The sequence below is a fragment of the Myotis yumanensis genome, unplaced genomic scaffold, assembly GCF_028538775.1.
Source record: "Myotis yumanensis isolate MYYU_CA2020_CCGP unplaced genomic scaffold, mMyoYum1.0.hap1 SCAF_1, whole genome shotgun sequence".
Lineage (NCBI taxonomy): Eukaryota > Metazoa > Chordata > Mammalia > Chiroptera > Vespertilionidae > Myotis > Myotis yumanensis.
Window position 1 is genome coordinate 153031712 of NW_027223752.1, and position 20434 is coordinate 153052145.

A 20434-nucleotide genomic window follows, 5' to 3' on the forward strand; every position below is an offset into this window, starting at 1 on the left:
TTGTATCAAATTGAATAAGGAGTTTATTTAGTATAAAAATGTTCTCAATTTTAAACCACCTACTACACAGGTGAGTTAACCTGGCCCCATCAATACAAATGCCATTGCTGAGCTGTACTCTTAGAGATGCTCTCTCATTTTTGTTTTTGTTGTTTTTCTTATTTTTTGCTTCCTACATAACTCATAAGCAATCCTCAGAATTGGTGTTTCGGACCATGTAAAATAAAACGTTACCATTATGATGACATGTAGTTTAGTTATTTAGCATGTTTAACTTTTGCTCTCAGTGCTTTGAATTATAGTTCTCAGAATTCTAACTCATGTTTCCTTTGTTATTCTATTAAGAATGTCTATAGCTTGTTGCTTTGTCATATCTGACACTTCTCTCTGCTTGGCTTTCTCCCAATACTCTGTCCTCCTCATTGCAGAATTAGTTTCAGTCTAGTAGTCTATTTGTCCCCATCCACTACTGTTGTAATAGCAATTATTTTAAGGTTTCTCAGAGTTCTCACCTCACATCCACTTTCCCCCCACTTCTTAATGCTCTTAACCTTTGATTAAGTAAATAAGGGCTCAGGAACTCACATGACTGTTATAAACATTTATACGAGTGCTGAGGTAGTTAATTGATGCCACCAGATCATGAACTTGACCAGCTTTAAAATGTTCATTAGCTCCTTCATGTCCTCACTTCCCTCCTAACTGTTTAAATACCATGGCCTTTGCACATCGGCCACCTGTCATCAGTTAGTGTCAACATATATAAATTAACACATACAGTTGTCATGTAACCATGGGAATAATCTGCAAGCCATGCTTCGCTAAACCCAAGACAACATAAGCAAATATTTTACATGCATAGGTTAGGCTGGGAGAGAGGTTGGAAGTCATCTGATCTGTGCCTTTTCTCTGTGCCTGTCCTTTCTGTTGTTGAGAAGACTGTCTCGATCCATTGTGTTGCCTCCATATCTTTTCACTCCCAGAAGAAACATATCCATTTGTGCAGGTGAAAGTTAGAAGAAGGAAGCTGAAAACTGAGAAAAGCACTGAGCTTATCTGAGTGAACCTGCATGAAGGGATCAGTGTTCAAATAAATGTCTAGACCCAGTGCTTGACTGATAACTGTTCTGTTACAAACCCTAATCTTAATTCAAGGTTTTCTATAAACAAACCTTCACCTAACTGAAAGCAGGGCCAAGCTCGGCAGTTACAACATCTTTAATAGCAGCATTGTGAGACGTTTTGCAAAGAAGGCAAAAGTTTTCCACCACAGTCAGTGTTGAAACATTTAGTGGGAAAACAGGTTCTAGTCATTTGTTATCTGAACAGGGCAATAAGAGAGACTACATTTTTGGCAGGAAGTCAAAATAAACAAAAATCATGTCAATCTGACAATGGAAAGGGGTTTTATGTGTAAGGAAAGGACCAAAAGCTAATTGAAAAAAAAAAAAATAGAGGAATTGGAATTTTTTAAAAATTTCTAAATTTAAAATTAATTTTAATTTTTTTAAAATTTCTAAAATTCACATAGCACTAGAGTGAATATTTCAAGGAGGTATAGGGTTTTATAGCTGCCCAATTTCCTTCTCCAGAGACAAACACCATTACCAGCTTCTTAGTGTATTCTATGTATAGGTATATATGTTTAGATGCACATTTGGTAGATTTTTATTTATTTACTAGAGGCCTGGTGCACAAAATTCATTCACTCCCAGCCCAGCTCTCAGAGTCCCACTTCTCCATAAGAGAAATTCAGACAATGACATGTAATGGAATTCTGCTACTCCCCCTGAACAAAGGACAGAATTACAGTTAAGAAAGTTCACTGAAATACAAGATAAAAGAATCAAGACAGAAATATTACATCTAGTACTTATTAAAATACGCCCTGCTTTCATTTGTAGGCAGATATATAGATAGATAAATCCAGCTTTTCAAAGCTGTTTATTAAAACGTTGCCTGCTTAACAAATAGAGAAAAACACGGGTGATCAAATACCTTCTGTCATGAATTTTAAAGTGTCACAGAAATACTCTTGTCAGAACTGTCTTCTCTGGCTGTCAGCTTCACTAAGAGACTTTTATTATTGTCAGAAATAATAGTCATTCATTTTTGTTTAATTGACGACTCTGCAATTTTTCCCTCTCATTTTTTTTTCCTATCACCCGGTTACTCCTTTAGGACTATTTTTTAAGTACTTTTAGGTTCACAATAAAGTTGAGGGGCAAGGTACAGAGATTTTCCATATACTCCTTGTCCCCACACATGCATAGCCTCCCCTGTTCTCAACATCCCCACCAGTGTTAAATTTGTTACAACGGATAAGCCTATGTTGACACATTATTATCACCAAAAGTCCATAGGTTCACTCTTGGTAGTGTTCCTTCTGTGGGTTTTGACAAATATATCATAACATGTATCCATTGTTATGGTAGCTTCACACCCTAAAAATCCTTTGTGCTGCACCTGTTCGTTCTTCCCTCCCCACTGACCCCTGGCAACCTCTGGTCTTTTCACTGTCACCATAGTTTGCCTGTCATATAGTTGGAATTGTAGCTTCTCAGATTGGCTTCTTTCACTCAGCATTATGCATTTAAGATGTTCTGTGTCTTTTCATGGATTGATAGCTCAGTTCCTTTTAGTGCTGAAAAATATTCCATTGTCTGGATGTACCACAATTTATTTATCTATTTACCTACTGAAGGACACCATGGTTGCTTCTAAGTTTTGGCAATTATGAATAAAGCTGCTATAAACAGCCACATGCAGGTTTTTGTGGACATAAGCTCAGTTCATCTGGGTAAAAACCCAGGAGCACATTTGCTGGATCACATGGTAAGAGTATGTTGTTGTTGTTTTTAAAATGTATTTTTATTGACTTCAGAGAGGAAGGGACAGGGAGGGAGAGAAACATTAATGATGAGAGAGAATCATTGATCACCTGCCTCCTGCACGCCCTAACTGGGGATCGAACCTCGACCTCCTGGTTCAAAGGTTGACGCTCAACCACTGAGCCATGCTGCCGGGCAAGAGTATGTTTAGTTTTGTAAGAAGCTGTGAGACTGCTTTCCAAAGTGGCTGTATCATTTTGCATTCCTACCAGCCATGAGTGGACATTCTTGTTACTCCACGTCCTTGTCAGCATTTGGTGTTGCCGGTGTTCTGGATTTGGGGCATTCTAGGTATATTGGCATTTTGTTGTTGTTTTAATTGGCATTTCTCGGATGACAGTTTATGTATAAGGATAAAAACTTTTCTTCCCACTCTTTACCTTGTTTACTCTCCAAAACTTTCTAAGTAATTCCCTTCTTATTATGATTGCCGAGAGGTACACACTGCATTTTTAGAATAAAGACATGCATTAGGTTGCTTAGAAGAAACTTTGTAGGTAATCTCCGTGTATTCTCTTTCTCATGTGGTTGACAGGATACTAGAAATCTTTCTAGATTATAAAACAAACCAGGAAAAAGCCAACTAAGTCCCTGTCTCCACTTCCACATTCTACTTACTCCAGTCTCTTCCCCTGTAGTCAGCACCTCCTGCGGTCAAACCTCTCAGTCTCAGGACTTCACAGACTTCATGAGTGCAGAGATCAAAGCCAGACTGATGATATCAAAACAAAAGCAATACAGTTACCACCAGCACATTAGCTAACACCTCTCTCCAAGTGTATTTCTTCTGAGTTATTTGTTGTTCCCCATATCTCAATTACAGTTGGTAAGAGTTGCTTCAATTTCTCAGATTTTTCATTACTATAGTGACCAAAATTCCTATTTGAGCTCTGCTTTTTTTTTTCTTCTGGGCAGCTTTTGCTGGAAGTTTGATTTAGATATTAAGTGTATAGTCTCCAGTCCTTTAAAACTACTGATTTTCATGATTAGTAAGGTCATATCACATTGAAGAATCCCATGATCATACAGCAGGTTAGAACTCTATGCAGTTCTTATGTGTTGGAGATTATAGCTGTAAAATGTTAAATTTAAAAATAAAAGTCACACAAGTAGTGGTGCTGCCAATCACACTATCTCATGTCTAACTAACCTCTTTATTAAGTGCTGACACCAAACCATTGCGCATCACTTTCCCATTTCCCCTGAGAGGACATTTCTGTTTTGTCATCTTGGAAGACATGCAGTTTGATGTCAAATTGGATTCACATTTAGTTGGGTATGGAAGTGATACATCAATATTCTAGCATGTGAAACTTCTATTTGCGAGTAGGAATCTCTTATCTTTGTTTGTTTAGAAAGACTCAGCTCAAAAACGGAGGGAACTCTTTTTTTCTTTTTTCCTTGTATTGCAGTTTTATGATGGAAACTCTCCTCTGTGTTGTTCTATTTATAAGGACCTCATAGTTTCATTTTAAAGCAACTTTAGTTTTCTCTAATTTTTATTCTCTCTCTCTCTCTATATATATATATATATACTAGTGGCCCAGTGCATGAAATTTGTACATGTGGCGGGGGGCGGGGGGGGAGGGAGGTCCCTTAGCCTGGCTTGCACCCTCTCCAAATCGGGACCCCTTGGGGGATGTCCAGCAGTTGGACAACCCTCTTGAAATCTGGGACCACTGGTTCCTAACCGTTCACCTGCCTGCCTGCTTGCCTGCCTGATCACCCCTAACCACTCTGCCTGCCTGATGCCCCTAACTGCTTCTCTGCCAGCCTGATTGCCCCTAACTGCTCTCCCCTGCCAGCCTGATCGCCCCTGACTACCTCTGCCTGCTGGCCTGATCACCCCTAACTGCCTCGGCCCCCGCCACTGTGGCTTTGTCTGGAAGGACGTCCGGAAGACATCAGGTTTATCCAGTCTAATTAGCATATTACCCTTTTATTAGTATAGATATAGTCCATATAAAAACCTGCTGGAACAAATGAGAAGATAAGTGAGGCATTGGAATGCCCAGAGTTGAAAAAGTGAAATGTCATATACGAATCTATTTTAATATTCAGGATAGTCGTGCCTGTAGCCGACTTGTGCTTATCACTTTCTTCTTGGAACTGAGATGAATAAACCATTATTTTAATTTAGTTTTATTTGTGAGAATAAACAACAAATTTCAGTGGTTGCAATTATTTTAATGATGCCATAAACCTCTCTAACGGAATGGCAGCTTTCCTCAGCCTTAGAGCAACGTAGCTGTGCAGGGCCAGAAATCTCAGGCTCCAAAGAATAAATTCTGGGTCAGAAAGGAAGCACATATTGGGGAAACAGGTATTTATTAATAAGCATTATTTAAGGCACTTTAGCTACAGACATGGTTCAAGATTGTATGAGTCAACTAATTAATTCATTGTTTGCCATTTAGAGTATATTAAAACATGTGAAACTCATCCCTTGCCCTCAAAAGATTATGAATCTCTAGTTAGAGGTGGCAATGGAAAATGCAAAACAATAATTGTTAGAGCAGAAAATAAGTTCTAAAAGTAGAGTTCACAGAAGGGACAGATCACTTCCAGACAGATTAACTAGGCTATATTTCACGAGGAATGATATTTCAGTGGAACACGCAAATTAAAAGATTAAATGTTTGTCAAGTGTCTATTACATGAATGCCCTCTGCTGAATTCTGTGTGGGAATCAAGGAAATTTATGTCATAGTCCTCCCTTAGAAGAGTTTATAATCTGGTCAAGAAAATGACATATAAACACATAAAAAGCCAAATAACAATCAAAGATATATTTCAAGGCAATGCTAGAAATGATGGTGACAGAAGGCAGTTCATGATTAGCTGTGCTAATTAGTTATGCAGCAAACAATTGCCTGGCATTAGCAGAATGAGGTATTCACTTCCTGACCTGTTAACAGCGTTGGGAAGAACAGCTTTCTTCTCTGTCTTCCATGACTCCGTATACACCTGGTTTCCCTCCAACGGATCCGACAGCTCCTTCTCAGGCTCCTTTGCTAATTGGTTCTTATCTCTAAACACGCAAGTAGATCCAGGCTCAGTCTGTGGCCCTCTTCTCTCTTTTGTCTACTACATTCACTCGGTTGAGAATCTCATCTGCTTTCATGCCAGAGTAAAATATCAGTCAGCCCTAGCTGGTTTGGCTCAGTGGATAGAGCGTCAGCCTGCGGACTGAAAGGTCCTGGGTTCAATTCCCGTCAAGGGCACATGCCAGGGTTGTGGGCTCAATCCCCAGTTGGGGGTGTGCAGGAGGCAGCCGATCAATGATTCTCTCTCATCATTGATGTTTCCTATCTCTCCCTCTCCCTTCCTCTCTCAAATCAACAAAAATATATTAAAATATCAGTCAGATAATGTCCCTCTTCCAGTTCCTTCCAATGGCTTCTCATCTCACTGTGATTAAAACCTAACAGTCTTATGATGATTTATGAGGTCCAGCATGAGCTGGCCCCTCCCCCTCTCTCTGACCTCACCTGGCCTTGTCAGTGTTCTATGAATAAGCCAGGAACACTGCTGATTCAAGACCTTTGCTCCGCTGTTTTCTTTACCTTGACTCCTCTGCCCCAAGAAGGGCTTGCTCCTTCGCCTTCTTCAAGGCTTTACTCAGTGAAACATTCCTTGACCACCTCACTCTATCTTATATTGGCTTGTAAGCAGATCCAGATAAAAGCATTGTAGAGCAAGTCATTTATTTGGGAGCTGATCCCCTGGAACAGCTGCAAAGAAATGAGGACATGAGACTGAGAAGGAAAGAAGACTGTATATGGTACATTCATGAGCAGATTACTTCTGTGACCTGAAGCTGATATCTCATTGGGAGCCCTAGGACGCTATACAGAACATACCTCAGAGTTGTTCCTCGTAAGGGGTATTCATCCCCCAATTCCTGTTAGACATTGGTTGAGGGATGCTTCAGAAGTGTTCATTCCTGAGACTCTAGACTGCCCTGTGTGTAGACAGAGTAGGCATCTGTGGTCAGAGAACACCTTTAAATAGAGAATCAAATTTCTTGCAATAGAAGGCCTTCAGTGTGCACAGGAACTTTTTTAAAAAATATATTTTATTGATTTTTTACAGAGAGGAAGGGAGAAGGAGAAGGATAGAGAATTAGAAACATTGATGAGAGACAAACAGCTGCTTCCTGCACACTCCCTACTGGGGATGTGCCCCCAACCAAGGTACATGCCCTTGACCGGAATCGAACCTGGGACTCTTCAGTCTGCAGGCCGACGCTCTATCCACTGAGCCAAACTGGTCAGGGCTGCACAGGAACTTTTAGTACCAAACGGTTGTGGGTGAGTGCTCCCAGTGCTGTAGTTTCCCTCCAATTCCCTCTCCCCTCTTTCCTGCTGGATATTATCTTTATCACATTTTCACCATATATTTACATACTATGGAATTTACTTATTTATCTCATTTACTTGTCTCAAATATGAAGCACAAAGTTTTGTCTCATTTTTTTTCACTGCTGTATCTCCAGTCTTCTACTACAGTGCCTGGAACTTGAGCAGAAATAACTATCAACTGTTTACGAATGGTGAGTAAGTGGTCTGGGAAGTCCAGGAGAAGATATAGACTTTGCCCCAGATGAGCACTGGTTAGGCAAAGGCAGGGTCAGGACAGCAGTACTAGATGCCAAGAGCAGAGAAGCACAGGAGCCAATGTGGTGAGTGAGCTGGCGTGTGGCAAGCCTGAGAGCAAGCCATTCCTTTTGACTGGAGCAGATGGTTCTTATAAGAATAAAAGCAATTGGAGTAAGACAGGGTCTTGGCCAGACAAAACTGCCAGTATGGAGAATTATGGGTCTTTTCTGTAGGCAACTGGGAGGAGCTGAATGTTTTAAAGGAAGGGAGGTGACTATTGTGCTGTAAGCCCCATAAAGCTTACCTTTTTGGAAAAATGAAAGTATTAGGCAAACTAACTTGGGGAATAGGGAATGGAGATGTACTTAAAAGCCTTTTCAGAGGCACAAAGTGCAACTGGACAGTGTTTCATGGAGAACCAAAACGGGCTCACTGAATGTTGGAGATTGTGAGGTTAAACTATCGGTGCCTGAGGTCAGGGTGACAGAGGAGTGAGCTATAGTGACCCTTAGAGTTGCAGTCTGGAATTTGGTGGCACACTTAATACATGGAATTTCCAATGATCTGCACCACGCCCCCCCCCCCGCCTCCTCCCCCCCCGCCCCCTCATCGCTGCAGGACTCATTCTTGTTTCCATCATTCTGGGCATACCCTGTGACAGCCAAACTCTGCTGCGTGTTGACTCTCTTCTGGAACACAGGTGACTTAAGGACACCGGGCTGGCTGGGTACCTCGGGTTCCTAACAAAGAGGTAGTTTCTCAAAAGTGAGAGAAGTGAGAAATTACAAGCAATTTAAACATGTGGGGACTGGCTCTGATTTCTAAAATCAACACTCACTCTTGCTTCCTTCCTGTCTCTGTGCGGTTCTTGGGATTCGGAATGTGGCAAATGCTATGAGGAGCACCCATGAACTTTATGGTGGGGAACTATAGTCAAACCTTGATTCTCGAATGTCACCCATCTCCAACAATTTGCTTCTCAACCTGACCACCTTTTTCCTGCTGATAGCTATCTGATTAGCCACAAGTCTCTCAGGCAACAAACAAAGGAATATGAGTCAGTTTACCACTGTTAAAATTTCAGGATATTAATATTTTTGTGGGTTGTTTTTTTTTTGCTTTTGTTGCTGCTTATTATTGTTGTTAAATTTTCATTTTTTACTGTTCATTTTTTTTTCTTTTTGTTAAATTTTCATTTACATTTCATGCCCTTTTTATTTTTGAAGTGTTTATAGGTTAAACAATACATTAGACATGTACTGTATTTAAGAAAGGTTAAAACAGGGAATCATTTGGGGTCTGGAATGAATGAATTGCATTTACATGATTTCTAATGGGAAAAAATGATTCGGTTTTCAAAAGCCTCCTGGAACGAATTAAGTTCGAGAAATGAGGTTCCACTGTGCTTTCCGCCTCTGGGTGAAAACTGTAGCTGGCCCATGACTTTTTTTCCTCTTACATAATAGACCTGAGACAGACACAGTCTCACTTCACACATTAGAATGTCCGTCAGGTATTAATTTGTGCTTTGGCAGGCCTGCTTCAAGGGGAAACCTGCAGTGGGAGGAGGGAGTATGGGTGGCTTCCTGCTGTTTCTCCTCCCGATGTTGCTCTTCTCCTTCCCAGACACCAGGCCCAGCCAGCTGCAGACCCCGGGAGGATGAGTGGGAGGCAAGTTAAGGGAGAGGGTTAGGTCCACTTGGACTGGTGTCATCATAGACTGGCTTTGCCTTCTGTGGGCCTTCCAGATGTAATCACGCTTCCCTGATTGTGTGTGTGTGTGTGTGTGTGTGTGTGTGTGTGTGTGTGTAAATATCCATGACAGTGGTGATGGGGGGTGGGACATTCTCTCCTGAAGGTCACTTGATCCCGACTGAATCTCTGTTCTAGATGGTGGCCTGTAACTCTCCCCTCAGCTCCTCCACATCGGGGTTTAACTCCCCATTCTGCCCTTCAGTCCTGAAGGCAGAATCGGAGATGAGCTCACACCAGCTCCCTCCCGCATGGAGGCCATATCCGGTCCATGGGAAACATTCATGCATCATTTACCCCCAAACCCTGACGGAGTGCAAGTTCTCCCCAAGTTGACCACCACTTTGCTACTGCCACAGTCTCCTCTAGGTTTCTCAGGCATGAGGTCTGCATAGGTGATGTTAAAACAGTTCACTGAGATTGGCTTTCTAAGTTCTACACGTGACAAAACATCTCATACTCACTTTGGAATTTGGTATTTTAAGAAATTGACACTCCAAGGGAAATTGAGGCAAGAAGTGTTTGGTTTTAACCTTCTGTTGTATTTTGACTTCCATTCTTGGATTCCAAGGAGATAGCCTGAGGAAGGAAACATGATATGCAGTAGCTGGGTATGTGCCGGGAGCACCGAGTTGCTGGAGATAAGTGTTGCTGGAGACAAGACCATGGAGACCGCAAGCCAGAAGTACCAACTTTATGCATCAGGGATGAAAAACTAGAGAAAATTTTAAGCAGAGTCATGATTAATCTAGTCATGGTCATCAGAGTGCCCCAAATAAGTGAGATTTCCTGAGGGAGAACGTGTGGGAATGCCAGTTGTGGAATGACCAAATCCTGAGAAACTCCAGAATTTATGACACAGATAGACTTCCTGGGTATTTGTTTTCTGTCCGGCAGTTTTGTCCCTAGTTCCTGCTTTATACCAGGCCACCTTTACATACCTGCCCACCACACCTTTTTTTCCACATTTCTTTTCTTCCTATATTCATCATCTCAAGCAAATGTTGTGTCTTTTTTTTCCCTTTCAAATCTCTTCTACCTTTTTAAAATTATTTTTAGCAGATTGAGGACTTTCCTAGTCTTTGCTTGTATTATTAAAACTTCAAACTTTGTAAATTGTGTTACAAAGTGAAAAAAAATAATTTGCGAATGTTTAGCAAGCAATTTCTAATATCATTTGTTTCTATCAGATATTGATCTAAAGGAAATAGATCTAAAGGATAATAATTCTGTTGACAGGTTAAGAGGTTTATTTAGATGGTTGGCTTTCTGCTGGTTGTTTTCATTACATCATCAAATTTGAGTTTGTATATGCAGGAAAAAGAAAGAATAAACACACACGTGTATATACATGCACACATTCACACAGACAGTAAGCACTCAAGTGATCAAAGTGAAACTGGACAACCAAAAGGCCCGGGTTGCCTGTCAGTCCTTGGGCCAATTAAGCAGAGAGAGTGTTGAATTGTATATGAGCGTTTATTTCAATAACTAGAGGCCCGATGCACGAGATTCATGCACTGGGAGATGGGGGGAGTCCCTCAGCTCAGCCTGTGCCCTCTTGCAATCTGGGAGCCCTTGGATGTCCTACTGAGGGCTTAGGCCCACTCCCCGAACATCCTTAGTGCTGCTACAAAGATGGGAGAGGCTACTGCCACCACCGCTGTGCTTGCCAGCTGTGAACCCAGCTCCTGCATTGAGCGTCTTCCCCCTGGTGGTCAGTGTGCATCATAGTGACCGGTCATTCCTCCATTTGGTTGATTTGCATATTCGCCTTTTATTATTTAAGATGCCAGCAGTATAGGAGAGCAGCAGGTCACCCACAAAAATCTGCTCTGCACCCTCCCATAAGACAGCTGCTTATACTAGATAGAATAAGAATTACCTGGGGGAGTAAGCAAAAGGAATAAGAATGGGTATAAATGGTTGCAGGTTACAGGCAATGTGGGCTGGATTCCACTGTTCTGGTAACAAGGTTGTTAGTCTTTCAATGATTCCCAGGTCCTGGGTGAAGGGGGAAGAGAGTTTAAAACTCCTGGTCAGGTTAGAATGTGCTTTCTATAATTAGAATAAAACAATCAAGGTTAACAGAGCATGATTCATGTTTCTGATAACTATAGCTAGTCCCCAATATTCTATTTCTGCCCCTAACAAAAGCACAAAAATGTTTATCCTATTCATTGTGCTCAATCCAGAGCCCTTAAATATACTTTTTTGGTTGACTTGGATGCATAACATTTTTTATTTTCTAATCTCACTGGTTGTTTGTTTCCAAATTACTTTCTCCTGTGTTTTGACAATATAACTCATATTTCTTTTCTACTTTTTCTTTAGAATTTTTAAAGGATCACAAAATTTACTGGATCTTCAGCTCAGAAGTCTATTCCTAGCAGTACTATTTGTTCTCTGAGCATCTATACTAATAAAGAGCTAATATGCTAATGGTCAATACGCCATAACGGGTAATACCAGGTCATTAGCATATTAGCTGGGGTGTTGCTCTGGAGACAGGCAGAAGCAGGCAGGCACTCGGAGGAGGCGGGACCATCCGGTGCTGGGGAGGGCAGGGGTGAGAGCGCATAGTGCCCCCCTTACCAATCCTCGCCACCCACTGCTAGCACTCTGAGTGCCCCGCGGCCACCTGCCAGGGGAAGGAGCACAGCACAGCAGGCAGGAAGGAGGCTTCCATGCTCTCCTCTGGCACCATGATGGGGCGGAGCCACTGTGTTGCTTCAGAGACAGGGCAGAAGCAGAGAGGCACCCAGAGAAGGTGGACCAGCCCTAGGCAACTCGAGGGACTGAGGGCTTGAAGTAGCCAGAGAAGGCCAGAGGGTTTGGGGGCTGGGCCAGGCGCACTGGAGCTCTGGTGGAGAGGTTTGGGTGTCAAGGCAGGGCGGTGCCCCGTGATTTCAAATTGCGTGCTGGGCGCCTAGTTTCATATAAAATTCTAAGGAGGAAAGGATAACAAATCTGCATACCACCTCCAACACTCCCCCCTCCCCCTCCCCCGCCCCAAGTAACTCTGTTCCTGTGTCAAGGTAGATAAGAGAACCAAAGGCAAGGACCCTTGGTCAACTATATACCTTTTATCCAAGGATATGAATATAAGCACTTTACTTTTTATTATTAGTCAAATAAACTTTGGAATGGATTTCTCAATCCTCTCCCCCCGCACCCCCTCTGTTTTTTGTTTTGTTAATCCTCACCCGAGGATATTTTTCCCATTGATTTTTAGAGATACTGGGAGGGGGAGAGACAGAGAGAGAGAGAAACATCTATGTGAGAGACACAGTGAATGATAATTGCCTCCTGTACACGCCCCAGCTGAGCCTGCAACCGAGGTCAGTGTCCTTGACGGGAATAGAACCTGAAATTATTCATTCTGAGGGTGGATGCTCCAGCCTGTGAGCCAAACCACCTGGAGTTCACTTCTCTTTCTAGGTAGGGCTCAATCCTCTTTCTCAAGACCTCAGGAACTTCTCCAATTGGACCACAGTCTCTGGTCTGCCCTTTATTCACCTCTGTTGGCTCTGCTCTTCCTCTGGCACATGCTGAGAGGTCTGAACTGAAGTTCCAGCCTTACTTTCTATAAAGAGACTGACAGTTCTGCAGGGACATAGGTCAGTGCTCATCAATGCCTCCTGGCCTGGACTGTTTCCGGGCAGTTATCAGGTAACTTGGACATTTAGCCTCAAGATTAATTAAAAGACTTGCTGTCTGGCAGTGATATCGATTCAACTTGTAGTTTGACTCAATTAGCCAGTTTAGAATCTAGTTCCACAGCAGGAATTTTCACACATACAAATCAGTAGTTTTGTGAAACCTGATGAAATAATGGCTAGTTTACCCTGAAAAGCTTCGTAATCTAGAAGCCAATTGAGTAAACGTCATAGTAATTAGATAATTATTCTAGTCCTGCAGTTGCCAGGCCCTTCTGCCAACATCTCTTTCCTCTTGCTACAATTCCCCTTCTCAGTTGCCTCCCTAAAAAAAAAAATAAAACAAGACTTAATTCTTGCCTCTCAGAATATGTCCAGTGGGTTGCCACTTCTTGCAGTTTTTTAAAATACATTTTCAACTTTCTACCACTCTCACCTTACTTTGTTAAAGTTACAGTCTTTATGTCACTGGATTTACATGGCTTCAACATTAATAATGGAGCACACTATCTTAGGGAATACAGCCAGGCCCTGTGATGCTGTGAGATTTACCCCTTCTAGAAGGCAGCTCCACTTGGAACTGGGTATGCCATTCTGCCATAATGGAACTGCCTTCTGGAAGGGGTAGAGCAGTGATGGCGAACCTTTTGACCTCGTCGTGTCAGGATTTTGAAAAACCCTAACTTAACTCTGGTGCCGTGTCACATATAGAAATTTTTTGATATTTGCAACCATAGTAAAACAAAGACTTATATTTTTGATATTTATTTTATATATTTAAATGCCATTTAACAAAGAAAAATCAACCAAAAAAAATGAGTTTGCGTGTCACCTCTGACACGCGTGTCATTGGTTCGCCATCACTGGGGTAGAGGGACCAGGGTTCTGCTAATCTGAGTCAGATGACATCCAAGGTGGATTTCCTTATATTGATTTCTAATAGAGTCTGGAATTGGCCCCTATGTTGAACTTAGATTTATTGCCAAGACACACCCAATAGAAACATTGAAGTCTTTTTTGGAAACAAATTCCAGAGAAGCATTTTGTTGGTGGGGATCAGCATGGCACTCAAAAGTGATGGTATTTGCTCTAGCTGGTTTGGTTCAGTGGGTAGAGCGTTGGCCTGCAGACTGAAGGGTCCTGGGTCAAGGGAACGTAACTTGGTTACAGACTCCATCCCCTGTCTGGATGCATTCAGGAGGCAACCAATTGATGTGTCTCTCTCACGTTAACGATTCTCTCTGTCTCTCCCCTCCCTTCCATTCGCTCTAAAAAAAGAGTCAATGGAAAAATATCCTTGGGTAAGGATTAACAACAACAAAAAAAGATGCTATTTATTTTCTTCTGTTTTTTTTACAGTCATAAATATGCCATATATATATATATATATATATATATATATGAAACTTTAAAGTTGTGTGATTTTGATTGTCAAATTAGAATCCTAAAAATATATTTCCAAATTGAGGTCAGAGCAGTAATATTCAACTGAGAGTTTTGTTGTTGTTTTTAAATATATTTTTATTGATTTCAGAGAGGAAGGGAAAGGGAGAGAGATAGAAACACCAATGATGAAAGAGAATTATTGATTGGCTGCCTTCTGCTTGTCCCCCACTGGGGACCAAGCCAGGTTTGTGCCCTGACCTGGAACTGAACCGTGATCTCCTGGCTTACAGGTTGACACCCATCCATTGAACTGTGCTGGCCGGGCAAACTGAGGATTTTTAATTCATTGTTTACTAGAAGAAATACAATGTTTCTAATTGTTGCTATAATTTGCTAGACTTGTTAAAAGCCTTAAGAAATACTAGTAATTTTAGCTTAGTAACTGCACTTATGAAATTTATCATGAGGAAATAATCATGGGTGTGAATAAGATTTTAGCCAGGAAAGATGCTTATAATATTGAAAATAGCAGTCTATCTAGATTTCAAAGATTCGGTTAAGTAGACTACAGTCTTTCTACATAATGTGGACATTAAAAATGGTGCAATTGGGCCCTAACCAGTTTGGCTCAGTGGATAGAGCATCGGCCTTCAGACTCAAGGGTCCCGGGTTCGATTCCAGTCAAGGGCATGTACCTTGGTTGTGGGCACATCCCCAGTGGGGAGTGTGCAGGAGACAGCTGTTCGATGTTTCACTCTCATTGATGTTTCTAACTCCCTATCCCTCTCCCTTCCTCTCTGTAAAAAATCAATAAAATATATTTAAAAAATGGTGCAATTGGGAAAATTAATAACATGAAAAGATGTCTATGTTATGCTGTTAACAAAACACCCAAATTTTAAAACATTCTTTGAGGCATATAAATCTTCTGATGTACACACATGGAGAAAGCAAGCAATTTGTCAGGACATACCTATATGGTAGAATTATAAGCAATTGTATTTTCTGTCCTTTTTTAAAAAAAAATATGGATATATAAAGCTGTGTTTTTTTCTCTTTTAATATATACTTACACTTTTATTGATTTCAGAGAAGGAGGGAGAGGGAGATAGAACATTAATGATGAAGGAGAATCATTGATTGGCTGCCTCCTGCACACTCCTTACTGGTGATTGAGCCTGCAACCAGGGCATATGCCCAGACCAGGAATCAAACCATGACTTCCTGGTTCATAGGAGGACACTCAACCACTGAGCCAGGCCAGCTGGATGTGATTGTCCTTTCTTTCTTTCTTTCTTTCTTTCTTTCTTTCTTTCTTTCTTTCTTTCTTTCTTTCTTTCTTTCTTTCTTCTCTCTCTCTCTCTCTCTCTTTTCCTTCTTTCTTTCTCTTTCTACAATAAACATAAATGACTTTTATGTTCATCATTTATTTAAAAATATTATTCCTAGATGTCTTTTCAACGTGCACTTTTAAAGGTGTTCTTGGCTGGAAGTCTCCACAACACATCGAACTAGGAATGTTTGGTTATTCCTCCCTGTGACTCAAGCTGAGTGCCTTAGGCTCCTTAAACAGAAAACAATAAACAGCGATTTCCCAAGTGTAAACTAAAGGGAAATTTGGCCTGTCAGCAAATTTTCTACATACACTAATGGCACAACTGAGCACAACAGTTGGTCTTTTTAGATAAAATTAAGCAGAAAATTATAAAGTATTCACTTAAAATGATATTTTGAACAACCAAATTAGGTGACTTTGATTTCTTTCTTTAAACCACTTTTGATCTCTGCATACTTGTTATTCAGAGTCCTATAGAGTGATTGCAAAGAACATTTTATTGATGGCTTTCACAGAGTACATAGATCATATGAATTGTAGTGATTCAATTCAATTCAAATTGTCAAACTATTTTTGAGGGACTAGGTGTGAGCCCAGCACTGGATTAGACACAGTGGGGTACTCAAACAATGCACAAAGACAAATGTCCTGGAGGATCTCACAGGCTTGGCATAGAGACAGGTTAATAATGAATGATATCTTTCAATATAAGCACTGAGTAATAGGAAGCAAGTGTCATGGAAGGTCAGAAGAGGGAGAGGTTAATTCTAACCAAGGGAGCTGGAAAGTTTTCTTAGGGGAAAGTGAGATTTTGGCCAGAAATAAAGAAACGTGTACCAGTCCTTTATTAGTGGTAGGTAACCAAATTTAAACTCGAGGAAATAAAAAGGCATTTTATCAACTTCTGTAGTAAGGATGTCTTGCTTCAGATGAGGTTGATCCAGGAACTAAAATGAGGTTGTCACACTTAGCTCTCTTCTCTTTGTTGACTTTATCTCATTCAAACTCTGCACAAAGATGATTGCTGAAGACAGAAACTTACATAATTAGGGCTTACAAGCCAAGCCTTTCTATTTCCCAGTGACCATGTATTAAAAACCAGTGAGGAGTCTCATTAGCTCTGCTTGGAAACCTGTCCATTCTCTGCGGCCAGCTATGTCACATGTCCGTCACTGTGGGGAGTGGGACAGGAGGAAGGGGATCATGACTGACAGTTTCACCAGATTGGATAGAGGTGCTGGGGCTTTCCCAGAAAATGCAAATAGGGCAGAGACATGGGCAAACACTATTATTATCATAGTCCATTTCAGATGGGTAGAATGTTGTAAAGTAATGTGAGGGCAAAGCATTTGTGAGGAAAGGGAAGGGTTTTGGCTAGGATGTAAATGCGGGTAAGTGCAAGGAATGTTCTGGAAAACAGGAGTGTACGGTGCTTGTCAGGTGCAAAGTAATTCTATACCAATGATTACAGTCTCTGAATTGACAAAGTCTTATAGATGTTTTCCTTTACTTAGACATTTTTACCTGAGTGGTTTTGGACACATGCAACTGTATGTTCAGCAAAAATTATTTAAAAGTAATGGGAACTTGCTATTTGAAATAGATTCTGTGATGAATATTTGTATAAAGCAAAGAATTATCACCAAAAACACTGACCTTTAATTTTCTGTTTTGTACATTTAAATTATTATATATAGAATAATGTATGCCTAAATGAAATCTTTTTAAAAAATAATGAATTTTTAATCCATTTAAAATATAACTCTATGTAAGCTCTAAGAACATATCCTCTTCCTAGTAAATGTTTAGTAAATGTACGTAAATGATTCCTTGAGTTTATATCAGTAATTATAAAATCACCTACCAGTTTTAAAAGCTTATTGGGACCAGACCTTTGTTTGTCCCTTGGCATAGCAGTGACTGACTGTGAATTCATTTTATGATTCACAGAATCCCCATGGGCCTGTGGTGATACTGGCGGTTGAAACCAAGCCAATTGATGTTTTCATCCTTTCTATCTTTCAGATAGAAATGAAATAAAAACCTATATTTTGTTATTTAATATTCATTGCACTGAGCTAAGATTAGAGATAGATATAGAATTAGATCCTTGCTAACTGAATTTAAAATCTAAATTAGATATGCAAGATTCTGACCTTGGGAAATAAATTATAAAAATGATAACTTATTGAAAAACTCAGAAACAAGCAAACAAAATCCAAAGAGAGATGGCAAAGTATTCTATTCATAATATTTGCTGGCAATGGCCTAAGGCATAGCACTAAAAGGTCATTTTCCAGTTCTAGCTCTTTCCTGAACTTCATCATTTTAAGCTTGACACCTTTCTTCATTCTGCATGAGTTTCTCTGCATTCAAACTGTATGTATTTTACAGAGATGTTGGAAAGATATATGAAATAATAAATATGAAATACTTTAAGTTCCTCAGAATAAAGGCTCCACAACAAAATGAAATAATAATAGGGTACACTGTATGAACTCCATCTAATCTTACAAAGAAAATAAATTAAGGATGAAATTTTACTTATTAGAAGGATTCATTTCAAATATGATTTTAAGAAATATTTTCCTAGTATATCTTAAAATAACTCAACCTACAAAAATTTGATACATTCACAACTTTTGGGAAAAACATTTTGCACTAGGCAAAGGTACATCTTTGTGATTCAATTAATAACCAAAGCAGAAAACAACTCAGAATAAATAATTCATTCAATCCATGGTACTCAGAGTTATGTGACATTGTAGCCATTTAAAAGTATTAACTGTGGCAGATGATCGACACTGTTTGACACAATTTGAGCTAGCTATAGCAACAAAACCCAGCCTATTCCGATGTTCTTCTCTATGAGACAAGCCATTATGTAGACTTAGACAGTGAAAAAAAAAAGTATTAGCAAAGCATAATCTGCTTTTAGGTAGTTTCTATAGTAATATCATAGATTTTAAGCAGAAGAGCCACATATGCCCTATCCTGTTAAAGTGAGTGCTTAACGAAGGAACATTTTGTGAGATACTGCGTTAAAGACCCTATGAGCTAATAATGATTGTAATGTAATAATGTACGATAGAGATAAAGGTAATTTCAGAATACACAAAAATAGGAAAAAAGTTGTATAGCACTATATTGAAATAAACTCATTATATACAATCACATAGTATTTGATTACAGATGAGACTGGAAGTTTTATTGAGGTCAAGACTGATGATAGAAAAGTGAAGAATTTCCCAGGATGGTTGAGAAAACATGTACAGTCAGACCATATTGCATAAGAAATAACTGACATAGTCACCACATTTCAAACAAGGCTCAATGTGAAGTGGTGCTTCTATGCTCAATAACAGAATATCCTTATCAATAGTATCCATGTCCAGTATGGGGAACAATAGATGGGTCAATGCCAAAAAGGATAAGAGAAAAAGATGAGTGCCTGCCTCCTTCCTCCCCACTAAATGGATGTGGCACACTCAATGACACTCATGCTGAGAGCATGAGAAAGAAGCTGCAGTTGTTGGACCTCATCTTCAGAAATTCCTCCAAGTCTGTCTCTTATTTTATATTCAGTGTTGCCAATTTCCCTTACTTCCTCTGCTTCTTTCTTTCTGATCTTTAGCTCAACTTTCTAACTCTCTCTAACATTGAATTTTGCTGACCTGGGTTTTTGACTATCAGCTCTGTTAGTACCTCCATGACATGATTATTGGTGGTCTGATTTTTCACCTACAACCTCATGCACAATAAAGGAGGGATAGGAGGCACCTACACCTGTTCCCTGTGGTTGCCCAGTGGCGCCTGTACCGATCTGTTCCTGACCCAAGTAGATACTGTCTGATTATGCAAGATCTAACTTAAACTCAAGAGAAAGATTTTGAGCAAGATACAGCAAAATCAAGACACACTCCACTTAGATTGGTTAGGATAGGCGACCATCCTTCCACTAATCATCCAATGCCTCTGACAGAGTGTGGCTTCTGTTATAATTCTTGGTACATACAAGGTCCTCAGGATATCTCTATTACAAAAACCCCTTGATTGTGACACCATCACAGCAGAACGACCAAAGACTGGCCACCAGGAAGCTGCATACGAAGCGAGGCGTGCATGTGTGGGTGGGCAATTGACTCGGGGTCCTACATCCCACCCAGTGCAGCGGGAGTCAGTCTGTTTCCCACCTCCCGCCCTGTACAGCAGGAGTTGGTCTGGGTCCCGTGTCCTGCCCAGCATGGTGGAAGCCAGTCTGGGTCCCACTGGCATGGCGGGTCTGGGTCTTGCGTGATATTGTGCGCTGGGTCTCTAGTATTTAATAGAAGGATGGATGAATGAATAGGTAAATTATTATAAATACCAGCCATAAGACCTGGGAATGATAACACTAGTTCATGAAGAAATGATATGATGAATCTTTAATTAGCAGAACATGTTTGTTAACAATTTCTATTCACATTTCTTAAAAAAAAAAAAAACAGCTCAGCACAAGTACTTGTCATCAGTTTGAGAACATGTATGTTTTAAAACAGCTTTGAAAATAGTTTCTTGCCTAGAGGAAGGCCTGACTTCTGCTGTCTGAGCAGTACAGTGTTCGAAATTCATATGCCCAGGTACACACCCTCCTGGAGGACAGTTCGTAAATGTGTCAGTTAGCTGGCCCACGTCTTCTTCACACTCTGATTCTTATAAGCATATGTAGATGTACACACCACTCACAAAAATTTAGTTAAAATAAAGAGAAAGACAGAGGTGACAAGTGCACCATCCCAATTTCTTGCATGAAAAACTGCACATTTCCTC

The 20434-nt window shown here is 40.4% G+C and overlaps 1 protein-coding gene and 1 non-coding gene across 2 annotated transcripts in view; both read left to right on the top strand.

Moving 5' to 3' along the window:
- Window positions 1-20434, top strand: part of ARHGEF38 (Rho guanine nucleotide exchange factor 38) — a 139461-nt gene that overhangs the window by 47779 nt on the left and 71248 nt on the right. The gene's annotated exons all lie outside the window — the stretch shown is intronic.
- LOC139001368 (small nucleolar RNA SNORA28) lies at window positions 18401-18524 on the top strand. Its single transcript, XR_011469966.1, has one exon. It is a non-coding gene; the product is annotated as a small nucleolar RNA SNORA28 (small nucleolar RNA).